Here is a 17,121-nt window from a genome sequence, read left to right on the forward strand (position 1 = left end):
TTTCTCTCACACTATTATCTGCCACTGCTATCCCTAACTCTCTCTCACACTATTATCTGTCACCGCCGCTGCTACTTTCACCTTTTGTTCCTTCCATTCCACCAAAAAGCTGTCATGAGCGAACCTTTGGTATGTTTAACTACAAACAGGTATGCCTTAGATCTAATTCCACTTTCCTCTAGATTTTTTATTTTTTTTGTTGCTTGTAGTCAGTTTAATTTGTAACCTATTTTCCTCTCTAATTTCTGTTAAAGTTGTTGCAGCTTCATTGTAGAGATCGGATGCCATTCCTTGATAATGATTTCGATTTCAACAACGAGTGTAATTTTTTTGATTAAACAAGTGAATGTGGGTCAACATGTCAGGAGCTCAAGAAGATGTCTGCATATGGTATGTTTCTCAAATCTGCTCTCTTTCTCTCACATCCACACACTGAATTATTGGCGTTTAGGTCAAAAATTGACCTAAGAGTGAAGACTGTTGTTGCCATATTGCCAATTGTCAAATTAGTTGTCTCAAACACGAAAAAAGTTTTGCATTGTTGTTACTCATCAAAATGAGTGTGCTAGTGTGTTTTTGACCTCAAGCCAATGAGGTTAGGTCTAGTAGAAACTAGAAAGTACCAGTCTCATAACATGGTGAATCACAATTGTTGGAAGATACTTCGTATCTAGTATCCACCAAAAAAATATTAGTAGCCACCACCATCTTAATTTGTAGAATAGGCAAGAACTTTAACTTTTTGCAAAACTGTTAAGAATTGTGTGTTGTCTGAGTATGTTATGAGATATAAGTTTTTTTAAAAAACATTTTTGAAAATTAGTTTTATCAACAAAAACTTATGCTAACGTAAAAAGAAAAAACTAATATTTACTAGTTAACCTTTGACTTTCTTTGAGGTATGCTTGAATAACATACACATATCATTTGTACTTTTCATATTTATTAGGTATTGACACTCATATTTATTAGGTATTGACACTCTTATCTACTATATAGAGTATCAAAAAGTAAATGTTAATAGTACCCTCTTTATTCACGAAATGTTTGCACTGAGGATTTTGGTACATGGTGATATGTGTGATGCAGGGATTACCAACAAGGTGGCAAAAACTCTCACCTCAAAGCTAAAAAACTCATTGACGAAATACGTTATTGGTTCACTCAATCCAATGGTAAAAATCACTTAATTCCGGTTTATAACTCGAATTTTGTTTTATTCTGATTCTGTACATTGTTCCTTCCCAAAGCCACTTCATATCGATGACTTGAAAACCCTAATCTATGAAGGCATGGTTGCTGCTTTCGATCTAAAGATTTGTGATGGAAGCGATGGAGATGTATGTTGTTTTCATTTTAAACACTTATATGTGGCCTCGCATTATTGAGTTATTAATTATATGTTCATTAACTCTTTTAATCAAATATTTAAATCGATATCGAGTCAAAAAATTTCGTACATTTTTTAGTGTAGACTTAGACAAAATTAGTATTTTCTGACATGAATCAAAAATAGTTTTTTTTCTTTCTTTATAATATTTAGGAATCAATATTTTTTCTTCATTTAGAGTTATACATTTATTGCGAGCCATAGTTGGATGCTATTCTCATTTTCGGATGTCATATTTACTGGTTTCCATTAGAGATCATACTCATGGGGTTGAGTTTAATATTTCAGGTGAAACAGTACATGATTACGCCTACCCATGTTGGAAGGGAGGCAAATTAATGCCTCTAATAGGGATTTGAGCTATAGCCCTACACAGTCTAAGTTAGCAATGATAATGTCCGTGCCTGCACAAGAGGCAGCCACATATTCTGCTCAAGCATTTTCTGAAGTGAAAGCCATCCTATACTATGGTAAAAGTTTGTGTGAATTTCGTTTAGAAACTAAATAATATTGTTGAATTTTCGTCCACCACTGTTTGATAATCTTTTCTTTTAGGAATCAATAGTATTTTTAATTCTTCTAAAAATAAAAAAATTATCCTCTTGCAGCAGTACCGAAACCGGAGTGAAAATATTTGCAGCAAAGATTCTACTTATATCTCTGACATAGAGAGAAAATTAATTAGTATTCATGTAAACAAATAATTATTTGAATACTCTCCACCATTGTATCTTTTTCTTTGAATGTCTATCACTTGACTGTGTTGTATTTTGGTTGCAGTCTTATTATTGTCTAGATATTGAGCAACATATCTATACATATCCCATCATCATACACTGTGCTAAGAGAAACCGAGATATTGGCCTAAGGTCTGACTAGAGGAGAGGATAACGGAATCATACATGATTTCAAGTGACATCAGACATTTGAAGTGTTCAAGAAGCTGTTCAGCCGCCATTGCTGTCTTTTTGGCTAAAAGATATCTAAACCTAATCTTTGAGTTTGAATGACACCATCGATCTCGTTTGTTGGTTCCATAAAAACGGTACTAAAAAATTATCATTTACATGGTTGCTGTTTCAGTTTAAATCATTTACGACTTCACATTTTGCTGCTGACTTTGTTTTGCTTTTCTGATTGGCAAGTAAATGTCTGTTTTTTTTTTTACACTTACTAGTAAATGTCAAGTAACGATATTCCCAAATGAGTAACGATTTTCTTGAAACTATGTCCAATGATAAAAAAATTAATGCAAACTTACTTTATTTTGTTTTGGGATAAACATGATATTTTTGGATTCAATATGTTTTCTCTGTCTATAAGTAACTAATTGCATTGGATGAAAACACTTCTTGGTATGATGTTTTTTTTTTGCATTGACATTTTTTATGGGATATTGGTGTGTTAATTGTTTATCTTTGATGTTCTACTCTTGGTTAAACTTTACTATATTTAGATTTTAAGAAACTAAATAACTTTGTTGAATTTTTATTCACCATGGCTTGTTTTTTTTTTTTTTTCTTTTCATTTTTCCTTTTTGTATGATATCTTATCATTCTTTCAAATAGTATTTGTAATTATCAAAATAAAAAACTATTCTCTTGTAGAATCAACAACTGAAATTATTGGCAGCAGCAATTCTATTTTATATCTTTGACAAGTTTATGAACATAAGTATTCATGTATCCTTTTTTCTTTGAATGCTTCTCACTTTAATGTGTTGTATTTATCTGTCGTATTAGATGCTCGGTTTTTTGTTTTTCAACTCTTGTAGCTAATTGTCGTATAGATTTTTCAATCGTAAGTTTCTTTCTATTTTCAGATGTTTCGAATGATCAAAAGGAAGAAGAAAGTCTTTCAGCGGAGGGAAAAGAAAGTCTACTTTGTGGGATGTTAAGTCAGAAGTTCAAAAGGGTGGCTCCATAAAAATGGAACTCAAAAATTTTATTTATTGATATTGATCATGTTTCAAATTATCTTTTACATAGCTTTTGATTCGGTTTATTTCATTTATGAATTCAAATTATACCGTTGATTTTGTTTTTCTTTTCAAATTGGCTAGTAATTGTAATGTCTACTAATTATATGGTCTAAACTCCGACCATCTCTTTTTTTCAATTGAAAATACCTTTCATAAGTATTAGGGTGGTAGGAGCGGGAAAAAAAAAATCCCATTTTGGTTTTTTTTTTTAAAATCCGAAGTGGTGTTAAATAATGTCTACAATATCTAAAAAAAAATAAAAAAATCTACCGTGGTAGCTGGATTTGAACATAGAAAATGTTATGTTTACACCTCATGTGGGTGTATACACCATTAAACTAAAAAAACAAAAAGAGAAAAGGAGTGATGTTATAGTTAGCTGATGTTATAAGAAGTGAGAGATAGAAATGAAATGGCATTTGAATGGATGTAAGAAAAGTTTTGGGATGTTTAAATACCATTGATGTTTGATCAAATTAGCCCTATTTTTCGTAATATGCAATTAGCAACACTAAAAAATGTGTGCAACACAGACAAAAGAGTATTAAATTTCTTCTTACGTATCTTCTATTGATGTTGTTTTGTGAATGGCATGATAGATCATAGAATGAAGCTAGGTGATTGCCAACTGTTTTTATGGGTCTTTATTCTTCAAGAACATTTTTTTATTAAGAAGTTAAATTAGTTTAACCAATTTGACACCGGGTAGTATTATTCAATACCAATGTTCAAAATTGATTCACCTCTTGTCTTTAAAGTTTGGTGTTATATTGATTAAAACAGACAGCTTCTAATTAGAGCTTTGTCTTACTGTTGACCTTTCATCATATTATATATCCTCCCAGTCTTCAGAAGTTTAGTTAATTACGAAATTAACCGATACATAATTAATTTAATTAATTATATTATATATCCTCTAAGTCATCATAAGTTTAATTAATTACGAAATTAACCGATACATAATTAATTTAATTAATTATATTATATATCCTCCAAGTCTTCAGAAGTTTCCAATGTTATAGAGAAGTTGTATGATACGTACAGTTCACTTAACATTAACATAATTAATTATAAAATACGAAATACTTCTCTATAGACTACGTTTCAAGTTACATTATTATCTTTACCATATCGTTTATCATAATATCAACATTAGTATCTTTAAAGGATCGGTTACATTAGTATCTTTACCGTATCAGTTATCATAAATTCCAATACGGAAAAAAAAAAGTACTGCTTAGGAGAACATTTTAATATCCCAACTTGGAGAATAGATTTATATTTGGAATTGATAATTATCTAATCTCAACAAAGTACACTATAATATTTTGGAAGAGCAAGATTAAACCTTTATATAGTGGAAGCCAAAGAACTATGAAGCTATACCAAAGCAGCTGAGAAAATCGGATACTAAATTTTAGTCTTCCAATTTATATTTCAATTATCAACTTAACGCAAATCACTTGATCCATCATATATTTCTACTGGAAAGTACAAAACACAACACAAGAAAAAACTAAAGAGATTACAAATAAAGATACATAATACAAACATCCCAAGTCTTTAGACTAATTACAGACCCTAGCTAACACTATATACACTGCTAGTTCCCACACAACATATGGATATCCATAACAACACCAGTAGGAGAAATTTTCACCAATGTGAGAAGCATATGACTTAGAATTATGGTTAGAAGCATAGGCTGCTTCAAAAAATAAGCTTGTAAAGAATGGCAAGAATCATATTTCTTCTCAGCACCAGTAGAAGAAAAGCAACAAAACTATGGACTTAATTTGAAGTGGGGACATGAACCTGACAAGAAAATTTATTTAATCTATAATTTTTGGGTTAAATTTTTTCTTCTATTTTTACCCTTCATGTACACCAGTTTATCATTTTTATATTATTATTGAAATCATCAATAATACCATTAAAATAGGTACAATCCAACACAATAGAGTGAATAATGCACAATCATAAGATCATATTAGACATTAAAAAAATCTTTATTTTAGTGTCTTGATGCTAGTTAATAGAAAGAAAAAGTAACTTTCTTTTCACATCAAACAATAAATCCAGAATTCCAGCATTGCAACTCTTTTTTCTTTTTTTTTGACGGAAGCAATGTAATTCTTTTCTATCATTCATCTATGGTAATTCCACTTAAATATATTCTTACGATAATTAAGATTATTATTATTATTATTATTATTATTATTATTAATATGGAATTTTTGCTTTTCATTGCTTTTCCATGCAAGCGTTCTATTTGCCAACTCAGTGGCGCGTGTGAAAGAAAATTTGACACTCAGGATTTTTATGTATGCATGTCTTGGTTTGATCAGGGTTTTGGGAGTTTTGAGTGTGCCCTTTACTAACATGATTTTTTATCAAGTTTAGATGATTATTTCTCTGTGTGAAAACCTCGTGCATTTGGAACCCTATTTGTGGGGATGGAGTTGAATCCTTGATACTTTGATGTTTTAAAAATGTTTGAGACGTCATGAATCTATCCTTAGCTTTGTTACCTTTAACATGCATCCAATTTTTGCTTAATTGAGGCCTAAAGAACAATTTTGTTTATACTTTTAATTTTTTTTTCTCCTTTAGAGTTTTGTAAGTTATAATTAAAAATTAAGTGCATAAAATAGTTGTTCTTCCTGGCTTACCTATGAATTTCACATTGTATCTTGGGTATAAACTAGTAGTTATATGGTGAAACTGATGAATTTTCATGCATGCCATAGTTTTTTTTTATGATCTGCATGCCATAGTGATGTTTGTTGAATGATGCTGAGTCCCTTGATTTACTAAATCAAATATCAATGTTGTTGTTTCACTTCAGAATAACATACAACTTATATGACATTTTGTTTGCTGAGCGTATTGCTAAATTGCATTGAAACTGTTATAGAGGATACTAGAGTTCAAAGTATAAGTGCTCTTCAAATTTATATTTTTCTCGCATTCTTTTTTACTTTTCAGGGACATTTTGTGTACTTCTCAAAGACGATGGATGCAAGAAGCATGCAAAACGGTAAGCAAGTAGCAAACATTGCGCCAGAGAGATGGAAAGCGGCTGATTATAGAAAAAAGATTCTGCAGAGCATCTAAGTTTAACTATGATTCAAATTGCTCACGTTATTTTAATTTATGAAAACCTATGTATGATGTTCATATTTCAAGCAGTGTAACAAAATGTGTTAAGCATAAGTTCAAACGTTAAAATCTTTTTGTTTTCTACTCGAGCATTTACAATTCTCAATATCTTTCTGTGTAATGATAAGCTTTTGTAATTGAGTTATAAGAATATGCATCAATTTTGTCAAAGAAAAAATAATATGCATCAATGCAATATGCGTTTGCAGTCCTTGATCACATGAATTTCACATCATTTCACTTCATAGTGCATGCCTTACATTTTTATCAGGAAATTAACTTTCTCTTTTACTTTGCAGCATGAACGAACTAATCGAGCATGTTGTTCCCTTTAAGAAACTTAGTTTATCTGAGCTTCTTCCGTCAGTGGACAAATAAGAGGAGAAATTTTATGCTTCTGCCCAAACTGAGGTATCCTTTTTATGTATTTTTCAGTTCAGGGATTTGCTTTGCTTGTTTCTGTAAGTATATATTCCAAGAATTAACTTTTGAGAATCACTTTTATTTTACTAAGGTCACGTTCTAAAAATATATAGTGTGTTTGTTTTAACCTTTTGAAAAGAATTAGATTTGTTATTATTTTTAGCTAGCTACTTTGAATAGTTTTCAAAACAAAACCGACGCTATAGTAATTTTACAATAGTAATATTCTTAACCTGAGTATGTTGTAATGTTTTGTTCTATACAGTATTAGGTTCTAACATGAACAAATAGTTTCAACAAAATTATGTATTTAACTTTCATGTGAAAAATATGTGTTGAAAACAATAGTAACGTACTTTCTAAATCTTTTTAAAGGATGAGTACCTTGGTTTGGTGAGAGAGAAGATGAACTCGATCCGTGAACTGTCACGGAAGGCTTTTGAAGCAAAAAATCTGCAGATAAACCCGTTGGAGTCAAGTGAGTTATTCTCTTCTCTAAATATTAAAATAGTTTAAGCATTCTTTCTAATTCTATAATGTATCCATGGAAACTTTTCTAACCATCAATATTAAGGATTGTGTATTTACTATAAACAAGCATTGTATATTTACTATAAACTTTTCTTAGGTTTTTAATTGTTTCATTAATCGGTTGATCCTGATATGTTTCACTAGTAACGCTAAGATACATTTAATCTAAAAAAGGATTCTACAATAGTGATAGAGATACATTTCGTAATCTTTATTTTAGTGTCTTTTTTTTTTTAGGTAAACCAGGAGAGAGGACGGCATCAAGGATAAGAAACGACATCCCAACTAGGTTGGCACCCGGATGAGCTCCCATCCTATACTGCCAATCTCAAATTTTATAAAAAAAAAGGGGGGGGGGGGGGGGGGAGGGAATTACAAGAGGGGGACTAGGCAAAAAAAAAAACAAACAAAAGAGAAAAGTAGCCAAAACAACTTCCTCCTGCGGAAATCTAAACCGAGGTAAACCACACTAAACCGCAAAAATATCCTGCTGAAATTCTGATGGACTTCAATAGCAATGCATTGATCAGACCAATAGCAATCACCCTCTATCATTCAGACAACTCTTGGTAACTCCAATACCATGAATCCAATGGGGGAGAGATGGAAGTTTCGTTGGCGTAGGGAGTTGTTTGTATGGGAATCAAATAGAGTTCTAGCGATGATGGAGAGGTTGGAAGGGGTGGTGGTTTCGGAGGGTGTGGACTATTGGTTTTGGAAGCCGGATGCGGATGGAAAGTTTACCGTCAAGTCTTGCTATTTATTATTACAAAATTTGTGGCTAGACGATGGGGTTTTGTCGTTGGAAGAAGCATTGGTTTTCCGTGAGCTTTGGAAAACTAGAGCACCGACAAAGGTGTTGGCTTTCTCATGGACATTGTTACTAGATAGGATTCCGACCAAGGTGAATCTCGATAAGAGACGGTTATTGGGAAATGAGGATTCAAGGCGGTGTGTGTTTTGTGATACCCATCATGAATCGACTTTGCATCTATTTCTTCATTGTGAAATAATTGATAAGGTTTGGAGGGAGGTCATGAGATGGTTAAATTTTAATTTAACTACTCCTCCAAATCTTTTTATTCATATTTGTTGTTGGACAAGGGAGGTGTGGTCTAAAAAGCTTAGACGAGGGGCGTGGTTAATTTGGCATGCGGTCATTTGGGTGGTTTGGCTTGCGAGAAATGATCGCATTTTTAATAACAAGATCATTGAGGTGGAAGAAATGGTGGATAAGATCAAAGTGCTAGTGTGGCAATGGAGTATGTGTAGGTTGAAAATTCCCACGTGTCTGTTTTATGAGTGGTGTTGGAACCCTCGCCTTTGTATAGGTAGTTAAGTTTGGTAGCTGTTTTGTTTCGGTTTGGGTGGTTTAGGTAGACTGTTGTCACTTTGTTTTGTGTTGCGGCTGTTATGTTGTATTTTTCTGCAGTTTCATGTTCTGCTAGGCACCTGGTAGCGGATTGTGCTGCCATTTTTTCTACTGGAACATGTTTCTGTTTTCCCTGTCGTGTTGCAGGACCAGGCCCTGTGTTTTGTTGCTCTGCGCCTCAGCCTTCTCTGCTTGAGAGGTGCTGTTTTGGCTTATATATTAATGCTGTTAAAAAAAAAAACTATTTTTGATGTAATAAGTTATACTTTTACTATAATGACATTATTCATTTAATATCTTATTTCATATATTTCTCTCTCCGCAATAAATAATTAAGGGTAATATTGATAAAACATCATTTAATATTGCATTGAACTTTGAAAGTGACGGTTAAAAAGGAATAGATGGAGGGAGTACTTTATTATATTGTAGCAAGTCACACACTCTCACTGATCATACTTTTTTCTCTCTACTTTTTTGCGTCACAAAGGTGTATTTGGGATGGTATTTTTTCACAATTTAAATTTGTTTAGCTTGTTTAGTCGTTTTTATTCATCATTTTCCTTTTTGGTGTGAATACTTGTTATTTTAAGTTCTTGATTGATTATTGAGCATGTTTATATGTGACTTGATGCATTGCATGTCTTGTGAGTTTTTTACTGGATGATAAGAAAACATTAAATGAGATGAGAAATATGAAGATGACTGATGTAGTTTTAATTTGATGGAAAGTAAATTTCAATCCATTTTAATTGGCTCATTAAAAACAAATGAGTCATGATCCTATTTTTATTGGTTGATATAAAATAAACGTGTCAAAATCCATTTTGATTGGATGATAAGAAAACATTAAATGAGAGGACAAATATGAAGATGCCACGTGTAATTTTAATTTGAAGGAAGGTAAATTTTAAATGAGTCATGATCCATTTTGATTGGCTGATGAAAAACAAATGAGTCATGATCCTTTTTCTATTGGTTGATATAAAATAAATGTGTCAAAATCTTTTTTGATTGGATGATAAGAAAACATTAAATGAGATGAGAAATATGAAGATGTCACGTGTAAATTTAATTTGAAAGAAGGTAAATTTTAAATGAGTCATGATCCATTATGATTGGCTCATAAAAAACAAATGAGTCATGATCCTTTTTTTATTGGTTGATATAAAATGAGATGAGAAATATGAAGATACCACGTCCACTCTTAATTTGAATGAAGTTAAATGTTTATTACATAGAGATATAGACATATAATAAGGTTTTCAAATTGTCAAAAGACAAATTAAGGTTTTCAAAGAAACCAATCTCACTTGCCTGCTGCTACTCTCTCTCACACTGTTATCTGCCACTGCTATCCCTAACCCTTACGCAACTTATTACTTTCACCTTTTGTTCCTTCGATTCCACCAAATGTAAACAAAAAGCTGTCATGAGCGAACCCTTGGTATGTTTAACTACGTATGCCTTAGATCTAATTCCACTTTCCTCTAGATTTTTGTATTTTTTTTTAACATGTAGTCAGTTTAATTTGTAATCTATTTTCCTCTAATTTCTGCTAATTAAAATTGTTGCAGCTTCATTGTAGAGATCGGATGCTATTCCTTGATAATGATTTCGATTTCATCAACGAGTGTAATTTCTTTGATTAAAAAAGTGACTGTGAGTCAACATGTCAGGAGCTCAAGAAGATGTCTCCATAAAAAAGGTACTCAATAATCTACTTCAGATTTTAAATTCATGTTTAGGGTTGAATCATTTGATTCTAGTCATGACATTCAAAATTTTCATATTTATTAGGTATTGACACTCATCCCATAATGAGCTGCAACCAATCAAGCCTGCCTGGGCCTGCCTGCAACCACATGGTATGTTTCTCAAATCTGCTCTCTTTTTCTCACATCCACACACTGAATTAATGGCATTTAGGTCAAAAATTGACCTAAGAATGAAGACTGTTATTGCCAATTTTAATTTGACTTGGAAGTTGCTTACGCGAGTTTGGTGTCGGTGCGGGTTTATCAGAGGTGGCAGATGGGGCTATTATTAATTACTTTTACAATGGCAGTTTCAAAGAAATAGTATTTTGGAGACATTATTTTAAATGATATTGTTGATTTTCGATTTGGATTTACTATATCATCAATTACATTTTGAGTTTATTTAAATAAAAATTTGAAACTTAATGATATCAACTTGTTTCATTTGGTCATTGTAAATGTTTTAAGCACAAATTAGTTGTCTCAAACAAAAAAAAAAGTTTTACATTGTTGTTACTCATCAAAATGAGTGTGCTAGTGTGTTTTCGACCTCAAGCCAATGAGGTTAGGTCTCATAAAATGGTGAATCACAATTGTTGGAAGATACTTCGTATCTAGTATCAACCAAAAAAATATTAGTAGCCACCACCATCTAAATTTGTAAAATAGGCAAGAACTTTAACTTTTTGCAAAATTGTTAAGAATTGTGTGTTGTATGAGTATGTTATGAGATATAAGTTTTGATAAAAAACATTTTTGAAAATTAGTTTTATCAACAAAAACTTATGCTAACGTAAAAAGAAAAAACTAATATTTACTAGTTAACCTTTGACTTTCTTTGAGGTATGCTTAAATAACATACACATATCATTTGTACTTTTCATATTTATTAGGTATTGACACTCATATTTATGTTTATCCTGAAAGAGATGAAACTCTTATCTACTATATAGTGTATCAAAAATTAAATGTTAATAGTAGTACCCTCTTTATTCACGAAATGTTTGCACTGAGGATTTTGGTACATGGTGATATGTGTGATGCAGGGATTGCTGTCAGCTTCCCGCCAAAGAAGCAGCTTCAGGACACCATGGCAGAATCATTGGAAGCATTCAATGAAGGGGTTGGTTATATTTTGAATAATTGGTTGGCTCTTCGAGGCGCTGTTGATTACCAACAAGGTGGCAAAAACTCTCACCTCAAAGCTAAAAAACTCATTAACGAAATCCGTTCTTGGTTCACTCAATCCAATGATTTCAAGTGACATCAGACATTTGAAGTGTTCAAGAAGCTGTTCAGCCGCCATTGCTGTCTTTTTGGCTAAAAGAAATCTAAACCTAATCTTTGAGTTTGAATGCCACCATCGATCTCGTTTGTTGGTTCCATAAAAATGGTACTAAAAAATTATCATTTACATGGTTGTTGTTTCAGTTTAAATCATTTACGACTTCAAATTTTGCTGCTGACTTTGTTTTGCTTTTCTGATTGGCAAGTAAATGTCTTTTTTTTTTTTTACACTTACTAGTAAATGTCAAGTAGACTAATTAAATGCTGAAAAATATGATCACCTAGTTTTAATTGAAAATACGTAATTGAATAGCGTGGCTTTGTTTCGATTGAAAATGCCTAACCTGTAACACTAGATATTGATAAGTTGCATTAAATTTTCCAGATCTTGTGTCCTCCTTATTCACAAATGAGTAACGGTATTTTTGAAACTATGTCCAATGATCAAAAAATTAATGCAAACTTACTTCATTTTGTTTTGGGATAAACATGATATTTTTGGATTCAATGTGTTTTCTCTGTCTATAATTAACTAATTCCATTGGATGAAAACACTTCTTGGTATGATGTTTTTTTTTGCTTTGACATTTTTTCTGGGATATCTTTGTGTTAATTGTTTATCTTTGACATTTTTTTTTTTTCATTTTTCCTTTTTGTATGATATCTTATCGTTCTTTCAAATAGTATTTGTAATTATTTATCAAAATAAAAAACTATTCTCTTGTAGAATCAACAACTGAAATTATTGGCAGCAGCAATTCTTTTTAATATCTTTGACAAGTTTATGAACATAAGTATTCATGTATCTTTTTCATTGAATGCTTCTCACTTTAATGTGTTGTATTTATCTGTCGTACTAGATACTCAGTTTTTTGTTTTTCAACTCTTGTAGCTTATTGTTGTATAGTTCATTAACTCTTCTAATCAAATATTTAAATCGATATCGAGTCAAAAAATTTCCAACATTTTTTAGTGTAGACTTAGTCAAAATTAGTATTTTCTGACATGAATCAAAAATAGTTTTTTTTCTTTATAATATTTTGGAATCAATATTTTTTCTTCATTTAGAGTTATACATTTATTGTGAGCCATAGTTGGATGCTATTCTCATTTTTGGATGTCATATTTACTGGTTTCCATTAGAGGTCATACTCATGGGGTTGAGTTTTATATTTCAGGTGAAACAGTACATGATTACGCCTACCCCAGCACATTCAGAGAGGAAGACCATCACCCATGTTGGAAGGGAGGCAGAATTAATGCCTCTATGAAGTTTGATAGGGATTTGAGCTATAGCCCTACACAGTCTAAGTTAGACTTAGAATTCGTGATGATAATGTCCTTGTCTGCACAAGAGGCAGCCACATTCTGCTCAAGCATTTTCTGAAGTGAAAGCCATCCTAGAGGAAGTTGAAGAAGCAACAGAGGAAGGCTTCACTATACTATGGTAAAAGTTTTTGTGAATTTCCATGAGTCTGCATATATGATGTTTAGAAACTAAATAATATTGTTGAATTTTCGTCCACTACTGTTTGATAGTCTTTTTTTTTTAGGAACCAATATTCTTTCAAATAGTTTTTTTAATTCTTCTTAAAATAAAAAAATTATCCTCTTGCAGCAGTACCGGAGTAAAAATATTTGCAGCAACAATTCTACTTATATCTCTGACATAGAGAGAAAATTAATTAGTATTCATGTAAAGAAATAATTATTTGAATACTCTCCATCAATGTATCTTTTTCTATGAATGTCTATCACTTGACTGTGTTGTATTTTGGTTGCAGTCTTATTATTGTCTAGATATTGAGCAACATATCTATACATATCCCATCATCATACACTGTGCTAAGAGAAACCGAGATATTGGCCTAAGGTCTGACTAGAGGAGAGGATAACGGAATCATACATGATTACAAGTGAAATCAGACATTTGAAGTGTTCAAGAAGCTGTTCAGCCGCCATTGCTGTCTTTTTGGCTAAAATCTCGTTTGTTGGTTCCATAAAAACGGTACTAAAAAATTATCATTTACGACTTCACATTTTGCTGTTTCAGTTTAAATCATTTACGACTTCACATTTTGCTGCTTACTTTGTTTTGCTTTTCTAATTGGCAAGTAAATGTCTTTTTCTTTTTTTTTCACACTTACTAGTAAATGTCAAGTAGACTAATTAAATGCTGAAAAATATGATCACCTAGTTTTAATTGAAAATACGTAATTGAATAGCGTGGCTTTGTTTCGATTGAAAATGCCTAACCTGTAACACTAGATATTGATAAGTTGCATTAAATTTTCCAGATCTTGTGTCCTCCTTATTCACAAATGAGTAACGGTATTTTTGAAACTATGTCCAATGATCAAAAAATTAATGCAAACTTACTTCATTTTGTTTTGGGATAAACATGATATTTTTGGATTCAATGTGTTTTCTCTGTCTATAATTAACTAATTGCATTGGATGAGAACACTTCTTGGTATGATGTTTTTATTTTGCTTTGACATTTTTTATGGGATATGGCTGTGTTAATTGTTTATCTTTGATGTTCTACTCTTGGTTAAACTTTACTATATTCAGATTTTAAGAAACTAAATAACTTTGTTGAATTTTTATCCACCATGGCTTGTTGTTTTTTTCTTCTCATTTTTCCTTTTTGTATGATATATTATCATTCTTTCAAATAGTAAGTGTAATTATTTATCAAAATAGAAAACTATTCTCTTGTAGAATCAACAACTGAAATTATTGGCAGCAACATTTCTATTTTATATCTTTGACAAGTTTATGAACATAAGTATTCATGTATCTTTTTTTCTTTGAATGCTTCTCACTTTAATGTGTTGTATTTATCTGTCGTATTAGATACTCGGTTTTTTGTTTTTCATCTCTTGTAGCTTATTGTCGTATAGTTTTTTCAATCTTATGTTTCTTTCTATTTTCAGATGTTTAGAATGATCAAAAGGAAGAAGAAAGTCTTCCAGCTGAGGGAAAAGAAAGTATACTTTGTGGGATGTTAAGTCAGAAGTTCAAAAGGGTGGCTCCATAAAAATGGAACTAAAAATTATTATTTATTGATATTGATCATGTTTCAAATTATCTTTTACATAGCTTCTGATTCGGTTTATTTCATTTTATAAATTCAAATTATACCGCTGATTTTATTTTTCTTTTCAAATTGGCTAGTAATTGTCATGTCTACTAATTAATTACATGGTGTAAACTCCGACCATCTCTTTTTTTCAATTGAAAATACCTTCCATAAGTATTAGGGTGGCAGGAGCGGGAAAAAAAAATCTCATTTTGGTTTTTTTTTTTTTTATAAATCCGAAGTGGTGTTAAATAATATCTACAATATCACATTACATTCTAGCAGAGCAGTCCTATAGATTCTTGTTATTTATACTTGTTTGCTTTTACATAAAAAAAAAAAAAAAAAATTAGATTGGGTATTTGTGGAAAAAAGTAAATTGAATTAATGTGTGTAAAACATAAAAGGACAACGTCAGAACAATGAAATCAAGTAACAAGATGATGCAAACTAATTAACACAACACCAAAGAAAAAAGTTAGTGCAAGTTGTTGCAATCTCAAATAAAGTCGAGAAATAATGGTTATAACTTTTAAGCTTAAAATCAACAATAGAACAGTTACACTATATGAACAATTTTTGACCACAAATAGATCAGTTTATAGATAGAAAGAACCATTAAAATATATGAAACTAGCATGGAAACCCGTGCCAAGCACGTGCTAGAATTCCGTCAAACTTAAAGGAGATAATATTGTGATGTAGCAAAAGTCACTTAAAGTCCAACATCAGATGAAAGAGTGCAAGTTGAACATCAAAAGAGTGAAAAAAACTCATACTTAAGCGTTAAAATTTTGGATGGAAATGTAGTCTCGTTTTCACATGTTGTTGCCCTTTCTCCAATGCGTCGATCCACATTAGTGTTCGCTCCTCCAGAAAGCTCAACGATGGTATGATATTTTGGTTCAAAGTTATGGGGGAGCGGGAGTGTTTTAGGTGGTGGATCACGAACACGGAGAGTATAACTTTAATGGAGAGATGTTAATGTGTTCGGTGTAAGTTAAAATTTCACATTGTAAGCAAGAGTAGCTGTGAGCGACATATAAATAATATGATCCATGTCGTAATGTCTTGAGACTTTGGATGAAGATGTGATATTAATCTCACTCGTGTGATTGCTCTTAGGCTAATGTGATCATACAACTCAATTTAGAATCTCACAAAAGTCCCAACATTATGATAATTTGATTTCTATATTTTTTAATGTCGTTTTGTTTAAAAAAAATTATCTTAAATTAATTTTAGTTTTCAAATGTCAAAAAATTATTCAACCACTGTTATATCTGATTCATTCACTTTTGATCTTTGGTGAGATCTTACAATAGAAAAATGTAGATGTGAGATAAAAAAAAATACATACATGGCATCCGGACCCCCGAACCTGAGCCGAGTAAAGAAAAGGTTTAGAGACCTACTGAAAAAGATATACTTTATTTTTAGCCAAAACAGATTGGAATCAACGTCAATCAATAGAAATGCCAAAATAAGGAAGAAAAAAATGTTTGTTAGAAATTTTAAATTGTCGTTACATTTTTTTTTAGGGAAAATTGTCGTTACATTTTTTTAATGAGTCTAATATTTTAGTAAAATAATTACCCATTAATTCTTAACTCCTTCAATAAATGTATAAAATTATCGGTAACTCGTTGTATACTTTATACTCTCAAATAAAAACAATCACTCCTTATTTGTTTCCTTTATCATTTCTCTCATGTTCAGATTCCTTTTTCGTCTTCTTTGTTTTTCTAATATACTTTCTCCAAAGAAAAAAGATGATGCAAACTAACAAGATGATGCAAACTAACACAACACCAAAGAAAAAGTTAGTGCAAGCTGTTGCAATCTCAAATAAAGTCGAGAAATAATGGTTATAACTTTTAAGCTTAAAATCAACAATAGAACAGTTACACTATATGAACAATTTATGACCACAAATAGATCAGTTTATAGATAGAAAGAACCATCAAAATATATGAAATTGATAAAGCAAAATTCATATGATCAAGCATTTTCTTAATTCAACATGAGCATTTGACAAGCCACTTTAAGTACAAAGAAAAATCCTAAAAGCCATGTCATATATCTCTTGGGAGAAATCAATGAAAAGAAATTAACTATATCTTCATCCAA

General features: G+C 31.3%; 2 long non-coding RNA genes across 2 annotated transcripts; both read left to right on the plus strand.

The window, feature by feature from the left end:
• The first annotated feature begins 270 nt into the window (after positions 1 to 270).
• Positions 271 to 3,486, plus strand: LOC112417086 (uncharacterized). The gene is made up of 5 exons (XR_003007566.2): positions 271 to 390; positions 1,090 to 1,340; positions 1,679 to 1,860; positions 2,171 to 2,435; positions 3,213 to 3,486. It is a non-coding gene; the product is annotated as an uncharacterized lncRNA (long non-coding RNA).
• Positions 3,487 to 12,985: 9,499 nt separating this feature from the next.
• On the plus strand, positions 12,986 to 15,047 carry LOC120577279 (uncharacterized). The gene is made up of 3 exons (XR_005643347.1): positions 12,986 to 13,353; positions 13,691 to 13,914; positions 14,846 to 15,047. It is a non-coding gene; the product is annotated as an uncharacterized lncRNA (long non-coding RNA).
• The last annotated feature ends 2,074 nt before the right edge of the window (positions 15,048 to 17,121 follow it).

This window comes from Medicago truncatula, chromosome 8 (assembly GCF_003473485.1).
Source record: "Medicago truncatula cultivar Jemalong A17 chromosome 8, MtrunA17r5.0-ANR, whole genome shotgun sequence".
NCBI classification, from domain to species: domain Eukaryota; kingdom Viridiplantae; phylum Streptophyta; class Magnoliopsida; order Fabales; family Fabaceae; genus Medicago; species Medicago truncatula.